The sequence below is a fragment of the Phocoena sinus genome, chromosome 10 (genome assembly GCF_008692025.1).
Source record: "Phocoena sinus isolate mPhoSin1 chromosome 10, mPhoSin1.pri, whole genome shotgun sequence".
NCBI classification, from domain to species: Eukaryota; Metazoa; Chordata; class Mammalia; order Artiodactyla; family Phocoenidae; genus Phocoena; species Phocoena sinus.
In genome coordinates, this window is record NC_045772.1 from 65,651,892 (window position 1) to 65,666,670 (window position 14,779).

A 14,779-nucleotide genomic window follows, 5' to 3' on the forward strand; every position below is an offset into this window, starting at 1 on the left:
ACCACATGAGAGCTTTGAGTCCAGGCTGGGTGGACATTCAGAGAAAGAGAAAATCATGTAAGGGAATGCGGCTCCTTAGATGAACTTGGAAGACAGTTTTAACAGGTCACCTTAACTAGCTGTAAATGACCTGAATTCTGGACTAAGATTTTCACTACCATAGTGATCAATATTGATTTTAATCATATTATCCTTAACATTTGTTAGAAGGAAAGCAAAGAGTCTCATTTTCACCTATAATTACTTTTCATAGATGTGCTTTTTACTCGGAGCTGTATTCATGTCATTTTTCAAGGGCTGCATTATTAGCTTTGATCCAGGAGATGGCAGTGTGCTTTTCATTTGGGGACTTGGACGTGAACTCTTACACCTTCTCCCATAAGCTGTCATGTATAATAGGACTGGTGCATTGTGAAATCCATGATGTAATATGTTCATTGGCCACCACATTAAAACATTAATAAAAAATTAAATTGGAATATAGGAATGGGGTCATATTATAAATTCATAAAATTAATCTACTTATTTTTAGCAATCAAATAGTGAACACTTAATACTGGATATACCCACTGGATATTCAGTGGGTAAATAGAAATATAAAAAGCCATTATTACTTTAAAAAGCTTAAAACCTGAATGTGGACTCACAAGGCTAATAAAAATGAAACAGAAGACAGTTATATGTTAAATGAATTAGGAGTTAAGAGATTTCCATGGTCTAACATCACCAAGAGGACTTTTCAGAGGGAGTGGTAATTAAAAGAATGAGTAGGGACTTCTGGATAAAGAGGGTGGATTAAGCACCATCACTTCCCCCCTCTCCTCAGATCCTACTAAAATAATAGTAAAGGATTACAAATAGGTAAATCACAAACAGCAAAAAGAAAGGCAACAGGGCATTAGGAAATAAGATATCAACAAATTTTGGAAAGATGAAGGTGGAGAGACTTATAAAAAGGATTTCCATGAAGGAACATAAGGAAAGTTTTTATCAAGTTGAAGAAAGTGCGTTTGATTTCTATTTTTCTCAAAGTTTTTTTTTTTTTTTTTCAAATCAAAAATGGGTGTTAAATTTTTTTTCAAGTGCTTTTTTGGCACTACTGATCATGTGATTTTTTTTTTTCCATTAGCCTTTTAATATGGTGGAGCATATTGGTTGATTTTCAAATATTGAACTAGCCTTGCATCCCTGGGATAAATCCCTTTGGGTCATGGTATATAATTCTCTTTATATAATTCTGAGTTCTATTTGCTATTATTTTGTTAAGAATTTTTTTTTTACATCTATATTCATGAGGGATATTGGCCTGTGTTGTTCTTTCTCTCCCTTTCTTCCTTTCTCCTTTCCTTTCCTTTCATTTCCTTTCCTTTCCTCTTTCTTCCTTCTTTCCCTTTCTTCCTTTCTTCCTTTTCTTTCTTCCTTCCTTCCTTGCCTCCTTGCTTGTCTGGTTTTGGTACCAAGGTAATACTAACTTCACAAAATGAATTGGAAAATGTTCTTTCCTCTTTTATTTTCTGCAAAAGATGGTGTACAAGTGGTGCTAATTCTTCTTCAAATGTTGGATCAAATTCTCTAGTGAAACTATCTAGGCCTGGAGATTTATTTTTTGGGAGTATAAAATTACAAATTAAATTTCCTTAATATTATAGGGCTATTCAAATAATCTATTTAATATTGAGTGATATATGCTAATTTGTGGTTTTTGAGGTATCGATTGATCTCTTCATTGTTAATTTGTGTGTATAAAGTTGTTTGTAGTATTCCCTTATTATCCTTATTATTTTAAAATTTGTTGAGGTTTGTTTTATAACCCAGGATATGGTAAATGATTTGTGGGAACTTGAGATAAAACTATGGATTCTGCTGTTGTTAAGTGTATATTTTATAAATTCCTACCTGTTGGTTGATGGTATTGAGTTTTTCCATGTCTTTGCTGGTTTTTTGCCTAGATATTTTATCAATTTTTGAGAGGAGTTTTGAAGTCTCTATAATTGGGAATCTGTCAATTTCTCATTTCAGTTCTATCAGTTTTTGCCTCATATATTTTGTAGCTCTGCTCTTGGTACATGTACGTTTAGGATTGCTGTGTCTTCTTGGTGGTTTGATTACTTTGTCATTATGTAATGTCTCTTCTTGTTTCTAATAATTTTCTTTGTTCTAAAATTTACTTTGCTTGATATTAATATAGCCATTCCTGCACTCCTTTGATTTATGTTAGCATAATATGCCTTTTTCCATCCTTTCAACCTTCTTATATCATTATACTTGAAGTGAGTTTCTTGTAGACAGCATATAGTTAGGTCATGGTTTATAATCCAACCAGCTAATCTCTTTTTAATTCATATATTTAGACCATTTATATTTAATGTAATTATCAATATGTTAGGACATAAGTCTGGCATTTTATTTTTTTGTTTTCTGTTTGTTCTATTTTTTTTCATTTCTTTTTTGCCCCTTGCCTTCCTGTATGCTTCTGGAATCTATTTTAAAATTCCATTTTGATTTATCTTTTTAAAAAGTATATCTTTTAATATAGCTCTTTTATTGGTTCTCTAAATATTACATTATATATATGTATATATACGTATATATGTATATATACACATATATATGTGTGTGTGTGTAAATAAAACATTGCAGTCTACTGGTGGTGTCATTTTACCAGTTCAAGTGAAGTATAGAAACCTTACCTCTCTTTATATCCCTTTACCCTTCCCTATTTATAATATAACAATCTTAAATATTTCCTCTACATACATTTAGAACCATACCAGACAATGCTATAAATTCTGCTTCAACCTTCAAACATAATTTAGAAAACTCAAGTGGAGGAAAGCCTGTTATATTTACTTAGTTCCTTAATATTCCAAGGTTCCTCCTTGTATAGAGAAATTTCTTTAGCTATTCTTTTTGGGTAGGTTTCCTGGTAAGACTTTAGCTTTCCTTTATCTTAGAAATTTTTTATATCCATGTCATTGCTGAAGGATATTTTCACTGGATGTAGGATTCTTGGTTGACACTTCTTTTCTTTTGGCACTGAAAAATATAATACCACTCCTTTAGCCTCCATGATTTATGACGAGAAATCTGCTGTCATTGTTATTTTCCTATATGTGAGTTGTCATTTTTCTCTGGCTGCTTTCAAGATTTTTTCTTTGTTTTTAGTTTTCAGAAGTTTAATTATGATGTGTCTTGGTATGGATTTCTTCAGGTTTATCCTGTTTGGCATTTGCTTAGCTTCTTGAATCTGTAGGTCTTTTTCTCCTGGGAAATTTGGGAAGTTTTCAGCTATTATTTCCTTTTTTTTTTTTTTTTTTTTTTGTGGTACGCGGGCCTCTCACTGTTGTGGCCTCTCCCATTGCGGAGCACAGGCTCTGGACGCGCAGGCTCAGTGGCCATGGCTCATGGGCCCAGCCACTCCGTGGCATGTGGGATCTTCCTGGACCGGGGCACGAACCCGCGTCCCCCGCATCGGCAGGCAGACTCTCAACCACTGCGCCACCAGGGAAGCCCTTCAGCCATTATTTCTTAGAGTCCTTTTTCAGTCCTGCCATTTTTCTCCTTGCCTTGAGACTCAAATTACATAAATGTTAGATCTTTTTTTAAAAAAATAATCCCACAGATCTTTGAGACTATTTTTGTCTCTCTTCTCCATTTTTCAGGTTAATTTCTAATGTATTGTCTTTCCGTTCACTGTTTCTCTCCTGTTTTCTCCTTTTGCTGTTAAGTGCATCCACTGAGATTTTTATTTCAGTCAATTGTATTTTTCAGTTCCAAAATTTCCATTTGGTTTTTCTTTATATCTTTTATTTCCTATTTTTATTTGTTTGAAGCATATTTGTAGTTGCTTGTTGAAGCATTTTTATTGTGGCTGCTTTAAAATCAGGTCATATTAATAACTCTGAAATCTCTGTGTTGGCATCTATTGTCTTTTTCATTCAGTTTGAATACTTCCTATTTCTTTGTATAATGAATTATTTTATTGAAACCTGGACATTTTCATATTACATATGAGGTTCTGGACCTTATTTAATCCTTATTTTAAAAACTGATTTAATCTGACACTTCTCTGGCAGCAGGGGTGGGGTGGAGTAGGAGAGTGGGGAGGAACACCGCCACCCTGTTACTGTCAGATGGAGGTAGAAATCTGTGTTCTCCATTCAGCCTCCTAAGTGGTGGGGGTGAGAGTGAGGATTCCTCCTTACTGGTGTGTGGAGATGGGAGTGTTGTTTCCCACTGCGGTCTCCACTGACACTGTGGTAAGGGCAGTCTTTTTATTGCTGAGCGGTGTTGAAAGTCCTGATTCTCCATCAGGCCTCCTCCTCTTCTGACCCCATCCCAGTGGGGAGGGGGAATGGGTACCTCATTATTGCTGGGTGGGGGTAGAAGTCCATTTGCCCCCTGTGGTCTCCATGAATACCATGAGGGTTGGGGTGTTCGTTACTGGCCAGTTGGGGTAAAATTCCTGGCTTCCTACTTGGCCTTTTCTTATACCAGCCCCTTGGGTATCAGAGCTCCTCATTAGAGCCTTACAAGGGTGGGAGACTAGGCTTCCTACTTGGTTTTGATGGTGTGGATGAGAGTGGGGCCACAGATTTTTCTGCAGTGTTTGCCTGGAGTAGAATAGGTATTATCTAAAAGTTTGTGTCTTGGGACTTCCCTGGTGGCCCAGTGGGTAAGACTCCGTGCTCCCGATACAGGGGGCCCGGGGTTCAATCCCTGGTCAGGGAACTAGATCCCGCATGCATGCCGCAACTAAGAGTCCACATGCCACAACTAAAAGATCCCACCTACCTCAGTGAAGACTAAGACCTGGTGCAGCCAAAATAAATAAATAAATATTTAAAAAAAATTAAAAGTTTCTGTCTTGCTTGGCTGTTCCTTTCCTAGTCTTTTGGTTAGAGAGAGCACGCTTTTGGGGAAATTTTTTTGGTCTGTGCACCCTGGTGTTTCTGGATTGCTATCCTCATTAGCCCCACATTTGGGATATACGAGGCAAATGGAAAGCCCAGGGTATTCACCACTGTGTTCTTTGGGTCCCAGAGTCCCTAGCTGATCTGCCTCCTCTCTACTTTTTAGAGTCTTCTTATATTTGATTTATAAATAATGTCCAGGATTTTTAATTGTACTTAGCAGGAGAAATAGGGGAAAGTACACCTACTGCTAGTTGTTTGAAAATATTTTCTGTACTTTCAAACTTAATCTCACCCAGAAGCAAGTCAAAATCTCCACATCAAGCTTGGTTCCTTACTTTCCTTCATTTTCCACAGTTGGTCCTCTTGGCTCTATCTCTGAAACGTATTCAGATCCTCTCCTCTCCATCTTCGCTTCTGTCAGCCAAGGTCCAGTCATCATCTCCTTCCTAGATTACTACAGTCAGGAGCAAGCACTTGTTAGAGTGAACTTTTAAAAATATAAATCACTTCACGTCACTACCCTGATTAAGAAACTCTTAAAACCAGTTGGTTTTTCATTGTACCTTGAATAAAATATGAATTCCTTATCCTAGTCTATTAAGTCCCCAAATAATCTACCCCATACCTACCTCTCCAACCTCATCTCCTCCACTCCTCTCTTAAGTAAAAATGCTCTCATCATACTTACCTCATTTTCCTCTCATATAGACTTCTAACTTGTACCTGCCTCAGGGTATGAACTTGCCATTGGAGTGCTCTTTTTCCAAATCTTCACAGGTTTTTTTGGTCACGTGGATTCCCACTTAAACGTCGCCTCTGAGAAGCCTCTCCCACCACCTCCCTTGCCCAAGTAACTTTCTGTATCAACACCCTGTTGAATTTTCTGCAAAGCATTTTATCACTAGCAATTTTTGTTATATTTATTTGTGTACTAGCCATCAGCTGTCTTCTCCCTCTGAGATATAAACTCTGTGACATCAGGGTCATTGCTTATCGTGTCTACTGAGATTCGCTGGGGACATAGTATCTAAATAATTTTTATTGAATGGATGAATTTAATCAATTCCTAGTAAGCTAATGACGTACAAGGGTTTATGTTGGGTGCAAGGTAATATTTTACATCTGACATATCATTGAACCTGAATGTTGATGTTTTGTTGTAGACATCTTTGTCACCTATAAAGGAGGAGACGGAAGCTTGAAGAGATCCAGTCCTTCCCCCAAAGTTAATGAGTTTGATTCCACCAACATTTACAGGGGGCACACTTTCATGCCAGGCACAGTGCATGATACCAGGGATACAAATGTGAATAAAGCAGGGCTCTTGCCATCTAATTGCGCAGTCTGGTGTGGAGACAGAGCACGGACCACTAACTGTACTGTAACGTGCTGGGTGAATAGACTGTGGTCAGCCTTATGCCAAAAGTAGGAACAAAACATTAGGAGATAAAGAATTGTGTGACTAATTTTGCTGGATGGTTGGATGAAGATTTTGAAAAGCTTTACAGAATAGATGGCATTTGAGCTAGGCCTGCAAAGATGAACGGGCTTTTGCCAGGTGCAGAAAGGGTGATAAGAGCTTTCCAGACAGAGAGAAGAGGAGATGTGAAGGCAGAGGGGCTTGAAAGAGGACACATCCTGGCTAGTTAGCTGTTTGAGAGCAGGCTGGACTTTCACAGCACTTATGAAAGCATTAAAGTGAATCAGGCTGCACGACTGAATGAATAGACTTTCATTCTTTTCTGAGTTAATGAAGTTTTGATCTACCTCCAAGGGTCAGTAAAAGTTTGCTTTGTCTAAAATTGTATTTCCAAAGCTTTATGTAGTTTTTCTTCCGTCAGCCTCTTCTATCTGAGTGAACTATGGTAGCACCATGAAGAAGGGGAGCTAGGGCATGGTAAACTCACCAACAGCCCTGGTTTGCCTGTTCTGCAGGCTTGGTATAGGGTGATGTGCTGTAGTTAGGAGAAGGCTCTCTTACCCTCTGCCCACATGACCACGTAGCATGGAATCTCAGAACTAGAAATTCTTTGCCATGGATTCAGCTTTGGTGGCTGGAACACAAATATCCCTGGGAAGAGAAACACATAAAACTGTTAACGGGTATTAGCACCTTCATGAGAATGAATGTGTGAGCATCTTCCTCTGTGCTAGCCAGTGTCCTTAGGGAACCAAGGGGATGCGCGTTTGGTTGTAGGGGAAGGACGAGAAGGTTGAGTACTGAATTGTGCCAGATATGGAGCCTGGCGCTTTTTGCATTTTAATTTTCTCAGCACTGTTCTCTTAATTTTGGAGACTGGGCCAGTGAGGCACGTAGAGGTTAGGTAGCTTGCCTGAGGTCACACTGCTAGCGGTAGTAAAGCTGGAATTCAAAACCAGTTCTGCTTCTAAAGCTGTGCCGCCTCTCTGCATCTGCCTCTCTCAGTATCGCGTGACGTCACGTGGGGGTGGGGCAGTGGTGAGCACGGTAGGAAAAAATGATAAAGATGTAGAATGCGGAGGTCAAAGTTCACTCCGGTCACAGGCACACTATGGGCTGAACCTGAGAAGAGTACTGCCTCTCTAGGCCAGGTGTTGTCTCTTTGACCATATCTATGTGCTATCTGTCTACAGCACTTGGAAGTGTAGAAGCATTGTCTGGATAGGCTGATAAAATTCTCAGCCAAATAAGAATATGCCAAACGACTATTTAAAGGGGCCTGCATGCTTGCTTTACAGTGAGTCCGTGGCTTGGAGATAATCAGAAAACCGTTTTCATCAGATGGCATATCACAGACGAGAAAAGCAGTGTGAAGGAAGAGAGTCGGGCAAACGGTGTCAGCTACAGACTGGCTGAAGCCCTTCGTCCCCCATCCTTGGGAAGGCTGGTGTGATTCTTCACCAAGTTCCCTTCCTGCTTATGCTCCGGGCGCCTTGGAAGCAGCAAGCATGGCTCTGCAGAATCTGTCACCCCAGAACGAGAACTGCACTCCACAGGGAAATGGCGTCCTCCCATACGTTACACGTTTTGTCCTCCGGAGATGGAAGAGGATGGTGCGTGTAGCCAAACAAGGAAGCTGTTACGCAGATCGTGAATAGGGGAACCGCACACACGCACCCAGCAATGACACATTCATCTCCTACGCCTTATACAGGTGTTCCACAAAAGGCAAAAAGCCTTTGATTTGTGGTTCTCCATTTCTGCTGTGTCTCTGGAGTTTCTAGCCACCAGTCAGGCTCGCAGGGGAGAGCAGAGGTGGGAGGAAGAACACTCTGTATCCTGGGTCGATACAGGATCCACCATTCTGTACCTCCTTCCTTAGAGCCGGAAGCTGGGTATTGTTCTTTCAGTGACTACTACATGTACCTTGAACACATCGCTAAGTGCTGTAGAATTGGTGGTAAAGGAGAAGTTGGCTGTGTATTACACGGAAAATAGAACCTCACTTCCATAAAGACACAGACCTACTAGAGAATGGACTTGAGGACACGGGGAGGGGGAAGGGTAAGCTGGGACGAGGTGAGAGGTGGCATGGACATATATACAGTACCAAACATAAAATAGATGGCTAGTGGGAAGCAGCCGCATAGCACAGGGAGATCAGCTCAGTGCTTTGTGACCACCTAGAGGGGTGGGATAGGGAGGGTGGGAGGGAGGGAGACGCAAGAGGGAAGAGATATGGGAACATATGTATATGTATAACTGATTCACTTTGTTATAAAGCAGAAACTGACACACCATTGTAAAGTAATTATACTCCAATAAAGATGTTAAAAAACAAAACAAAACCAAAAAACCTCACTTCCAGCATCAGGTAGAATCTCCTTGTTCCCTTCCCCTTAGCCACATGAGCTTCCTTTCTATTTCTTGAACACACCTTAAGCCGTTGCCTGGCCTTCTCTTCCCTCCTCATCCTGCAGGTCCCAGCCCAAAGGTTACCTCTTCATTGAGGTCTTCCCCACACAGACTGAAGTCACTCTTTCCCTCCCGGCCACACAACTGCTTTAGTCATTCTCTAGCATATTCGCTTCATCTATTGCAACCTTAGCCTTTATCAGTTTTTGGATTATCTTTTTCATTTATCAGTTACTGTTTCTTGTCTGTTTTCTAACCTCTAGAATGTTAGTTTCTTGCAAATGGGACCCTTGCCTGTTTTATTCCTAGCATATAGCTTAGAATAATCTATAGTAGTTGTTCAATAAATATTTGTGGATGAATGAACAACACTGTTGCTGCTTTTGGGCTTAGACTCAAGATTCAGACAGCCAGGAGTTTGAATTCTGGCTCTGGCGCTCATGACCCAGAGTTTCAGAACTTCAGATTTTTCATCTTTCAAAAGGAGTTAATAATAGCACTTACTTCAGAGTTGAAGTGAGGATTAAGTGAGATAATTTGTCTGAAGTGCTTGGCATTGGTTTTGCAACATAGTCAGGGACAATAAAGGTGTTTTCTTATTATGGGGAGCAAATCTGTAAATGTAAAGAATGCGGTAAAATGTAATAAATGGGGTGAGAGGGGAGGTGAAGGGTAGGTTGCCTCAATGACATTAAGGTGAGACCTGTTTCAGACAGATTTCACTGAGGAGCCGTATCCATCTAGTTACACCCATGACCGAGATCAGCAAACCCCTCTGAAGGAGAGACGCTAGTGACGAGAGTCCTCACTGGCACCACAGTACCAGAAGGATCATACCTGAGCTCTCGTCCACTTACCTACAGCCCGAGAATCAGGCTCTTTGTTACAGGGGAGGCAGCAGCCCCAAAGCAGTGAGCACACTTTGATTAGGGATGCTGATGAATGACTTTGATAATGTGATGTCGTTGAGATGGCTTTCTCTCATTTGGAGCCTGGGTCACGTATTGGAAGAAGCATACTAACCCTTTATCTGCTGTCGGTTCAGATCTCAGGCTTCCTTCTGCATGCTCTATCTAAATTAGATCTCCAGTCCACTGGGGAGCCCTCTGGCTTTTACCTATTTTTGGAACAGTAGTCAAGACTTGGATCTCCCATAAAGGAGGCCCCAGGCTCCTGCTGTGGCCGGGTCTCCCCCAGGCTCCACCTGCTCGGCACATTCAGCCAGACCAAGGTGGCTCTGAGAGTTTGTTTCTTTTTTTTCTGCCGCCGGGTAATTGTTCAACAAGTGCCACCAGTGGTGTCTCAAAGCCAAGCCCTTGTCCATCAGCATTTCCAGGACCTCCCCCACAGGCTCTGAAGCCAGAGGTCCAAGGACAGCAGAGGAGGTCCTGCCTTTCATGCTTGTGTGACTCTTTTTTGGATGAGTAAATAGACTCCCACAAAGAACGACACGTGACAGCAAGCTAGAGGTGTAGTAATGGCTATGGAAGCTCAGATTTATGTGCTGGATTGAGAATGTTGTCAAAGGTCAGCTGTGAACAGTCCTGGACCCTGTTGCTATTTTCAGTAACACATGGGTAGAGCTGGGGTGGGGGGTAACTGATGGTGCTTTTTGACTGGCTATAGTTACTAGTTAATGAAAGTTGCCAATGTATTTTACAATTTCTGGGTTCATTGGGCTGCTCACATCATACCTTTAGTTTGACTTTTCTTTTTGCTGGAGAACACCCTTTAGTAGTTTCTATATAGAGAGCGTGTGGGTGGTGAAAAAAATCTTTTCGTTTTCGTATATTTAAAATGTGTTTATTTTACCCTTTAATGATCATTTAGCAGGATACATAGTTTTTGTTACACTTTCTTTTAGTACTTTGGAGACACTGTTCTGTTGTCTTCTGGCATCCATTGCTGCCGCGGAAAAGACTGAGCATGGATTATATTCTGGAGACAAAGGAGAGCCTTTAGAGGGATTTGAGTTCAGATGTAATTTGATGAGTCGGCTTTTAGAAAATTGGTCTGGGTGCAAATATGCAAGATGATTATATTAATTTTAATTGCAGAGTTGTAGACAGCAGTGTATTGAGTGAAAAATGTTACATAAACATTTTATTTACAAAAGCATAACTCTTACATTATGTTGTGGCAGAAGACTATTTTAAGATACCAACAGAGTTTTCTTTTCTCCCTGAATTTCCTTCTGTCTCTCTTGCATGTAAGCAATTAGTTGGTCCTGTGCTCCTTGTCAGAGGGAAGCGGATGGCGTAGAGGTATATAAGTGTGGGAATCCTTTTTTTTAGTTTATAAAGCAATTTACTTTTACATATATATGTATATTTGTTAAGGTCATAATCATTATTTATGAGAGTTTGAATATTGGCCTTTACTATGTTATATAAAGTAATTTGTAGTGAAGTATGGATAAGAACACTTGCTTTTCGTGTTCAAGTTTGGTTTTCTTGGAATGTTACAAGATTATATTGTGAAATGTAATTTGGGTAATAATAGGCAAAAACCTGCTTAGTTGTGGGCTACATAGAGCCAGAAAAAAGTAAAAACAATAAAGCTTCATGGTTAAAATGAGGATTCTGGCTTCAAAATCCAGGGGTGGGAATTTTCTTGACTTTTTTTTTTCAAAAGACTAAACTCCGAGGAACAGGGAAGCGATTCTGAAGAATAGATAGAAGTTCCCGGTCAGACACTGAAGGGAGGTGTGATCTCTCAAGGACTAGAAAAGAAAAATCTCCATCTTGTCCCCAGGGTGGGCAGAGGGGGGTGAGAGGTGGTGAGAGCAGGGAGAACCTGCACCCTGCTCCCAATCAGAGCCCACAGTCAGGGCCTGCAGAGGCAGCCAGGCTCCCGGGCTCGGCACAAGGAGGATGTGGCCTCCGGCAGCTCCCCAAAGGCCTGGGACTTCGTGTCCCTGCAGCATCAGCGCTTGGGATTTCAGCAGCGCCTAATGTGAGCAGACAGCAGGGTCACGAGAGGGAACACTGACCCCACAGCAACCTGAGGCTGGCTCGCATTCCAGGATTGTGGCTGAGTAGGAAGCCTACACTTCCCTGTGTGTCTCCTTTGCTCTCACGCTATGACCTCACTCACAACACTGCTGACACCAGATGTGGGTTTGTTTTTTCCCATACCACGCAATTCTCTGATACCAGCCGGGTGACCTACAAGTTAACTGACACCATCTATGTGGAGATAGTGTCAGATCCTGCAGGTTAAGGTTTCAGTCCCACGAGACTGCCTTCCATCCACTTCGGCTGCCCATCACAAGTGGGTGGTCCCCAGGTTATCCGCAACTTCCATCCAACTTGGCTACAGATCAGGGGTTCCCATGATCTCCTCCCCCTTGGATTTGAGTGTTTGCTAGAGTGGCTCGTAGAACTCCGGGAAACACTTACTTTAGGATAAGATAAAGGATACAGATGAACAGCCAGATGAAGAGATCCAAAGGGTGAGGTCTGGGAGGGTCCGGGAGCACAGGAACTTCCTTCCCTGTGGAGTTGGAGTTGGGGTGCGTCACCCCTCCAGTACGTGGTATGGATGTGTTCACCAGTCTGGAAGCTCTCTGAACACCATCTTTGGGACACAGGCGTGGTCAATTCTTAACTCCATGTCCAGCCCCTCTCTCCTCTCTGGAGAATGAAGGGGCGGGGCTGAAAATTCCAAGCTTCTAATGGTGGCTCGGTCTTTCCGGTGACCAGCCCCCATCCAGGAGCCCACCCAGAGTTGCCTCGTTAGAACAAAAGACGCTACTATCACTTAGGAAATTCCAAGGGATTTAGACACTCTGTGTCAGAGACCAGAGTCAAAGGCCAACTATGAGAGCAAAAGATGCTCCTAGGCTTTTATCGCTCAGGAAATTACAAGGGTTTTAGGAGCTGTGAGCCAGGAACTGGGACAGAGACCAATGTTTATTTTTTGATCACTTCACTATGGCGGCACATCCCAGGGAGAGGGTTGAGAAGTAGTGCTTCCACTATTCTGGGAGGAGGGGGATTTAAAATAGAAACTAAGTTGAGTTATAAAAAGAAAGGTATAATTTTTGACCCCAGGGTATATGGCTTGAGATTCATAGTGGCTACAAGGTTAATTTAGCTATAGTGACAAATATTAGTTTACTTGAGTATGAGTATCTGCTAGAGGCAGCTTTTTTTTATCGTTACACGGGCGTCTCACTGCTGTGGCCTCTCCCGTTGTGGAGCATAGGCTCCGGACGCGCAGGCTCAGCGGCCATGGCTCACGGGCCCAGCCGCTCCACGGAATGTGGGGTCTTCCCGGACCGGGGCACGAACCCGTGTCCCCTGCATCGACAGGCGGACTCTCAACCACTGCGCCACCAATGAAGCCCTTCCTGTGAGCATTTTTGAAGAGTAAAGAATTTTCCTGAATCTCGGCCCATTCTATAAACTCAGAAGAAATTAACGGCTGATGCCTACATTTTACCCCAGGCAAAAACATCCTTCATATACAAACTATGGATTCACTGCAGCCCTAGATGTATCACTAGCCCGAGGCGAAAACTCTTCCTGTTTGAAAGAAACAGACCCTATCTGGGTCACAGCATTAGTGAAGGGTGAGCTGGCCTCGCCCAATTTCTTCAGATCCCCGAACAGAGGGAGAAAAAAAAGAATTAATCAAACAGAGCTTGTCAGGTGAGTTTCAGGAGGGGCTCTGTTATCTTTTAGTATAGGAAAGCATCAAGATGTAACTACACAGAAAGGTAGAAATAAAAGCTAGATTTTAGTGACAGCAGCATCGGTTTTAAACAAGTTTTTGAGCTTGTTTAAGAAATATGAATATTCGTTTCGCTGTATCTCGCGTACTGTCGGCGATGACTTTTCAGGGACCTCAGAGATTTAATGGAAAAGTGAAGTGATAAGCACATGATTAAGCCGTCAGACCCTGCAGCCATCAGCTAAATGGAAAACCCAGCTTTCCCCTCAGCCCCGTCTCTATGGCCCCTGAGCCCACCTCGACTTGAGGTACAGATTTCTTTACAATGCTCTTTCTCTCTTTCCTCTCTTTCAGTCTTTCTCTCTGGTGTCTTCTTTACTGAGTTTTTCTATCCTGAAGCTCTCCCAGTCCAATCTCTATGGTGCTCCCTTGCAACGTCATTTTTAACATTCGGTAGGTTTAATTGCTGGAATAATTATGCCCTTCCCTTAACGGATGTGCTGGGGTGTGGAGTGGAATGAACAAGTGAATATCTGTTTATGGCACTTGAAGAGTGTTAAACAGATTTACATCAAGCAAAAGCCGCATAGTCTGAACTGACATGTAAGATGCGCCTGGGGAGTGACTGATTTTTGCTTTTTAATTTTTTTCATTTGAAGTACCTGTCGTTTCTTTTCATTTCGTATTTCTTCAGAGGCAATCAAGACACGTTAGTGAATATAAAATGCACAAGTCAAACATTTCTTTAAAAAGCAACTGCTTTGAAACAAGGCAGCCTGTAGAAGTCGGATATATTTTCTAACCTTATGAGAAACACTTGCTATTGTGAAAGCCTTATTATATAAGCCCATGTGCATATGCAATGGTAAATAATTCCTTGATGCCATCGGTTGGTTATGAAATAGTCTTACAGGTTGAAAAATAAATTATACCTTCTGTTAAAAGTATATATTTCTCTCCTTTCTCACTTATGGTTCCTGTAGCTCAAAATCCATGATGGTCTGTGAAGTCTCCTGCATATGTTAGTTTGGTTTTTCCGGTGAACCTCTGTTAGATTACCTTGTGATTCTTAAGCCTCTTTCAGTTCGTTCTTGTCTCATTTTCTCTTTCTCTCTCCCAGAAAAATCATTTGGAAAATTGATCGCTAGTCAACATGTGTTGACTGTTTCCCATTATAGGCTCTTTGTGGTTTGGAATGTGGGGAGATATGAATTAAGCACTGGGAGAGGCAGCCTGTGGAATGGACCAGGCTGACCTGGTTGAGCACGTTGTTGTAACCAGATCCATCATCTTACCACCCTCTCTCTCCGCTTCCCCCCCGTCTGCCTGCCTCCTCCCACTGTCCCCAGTA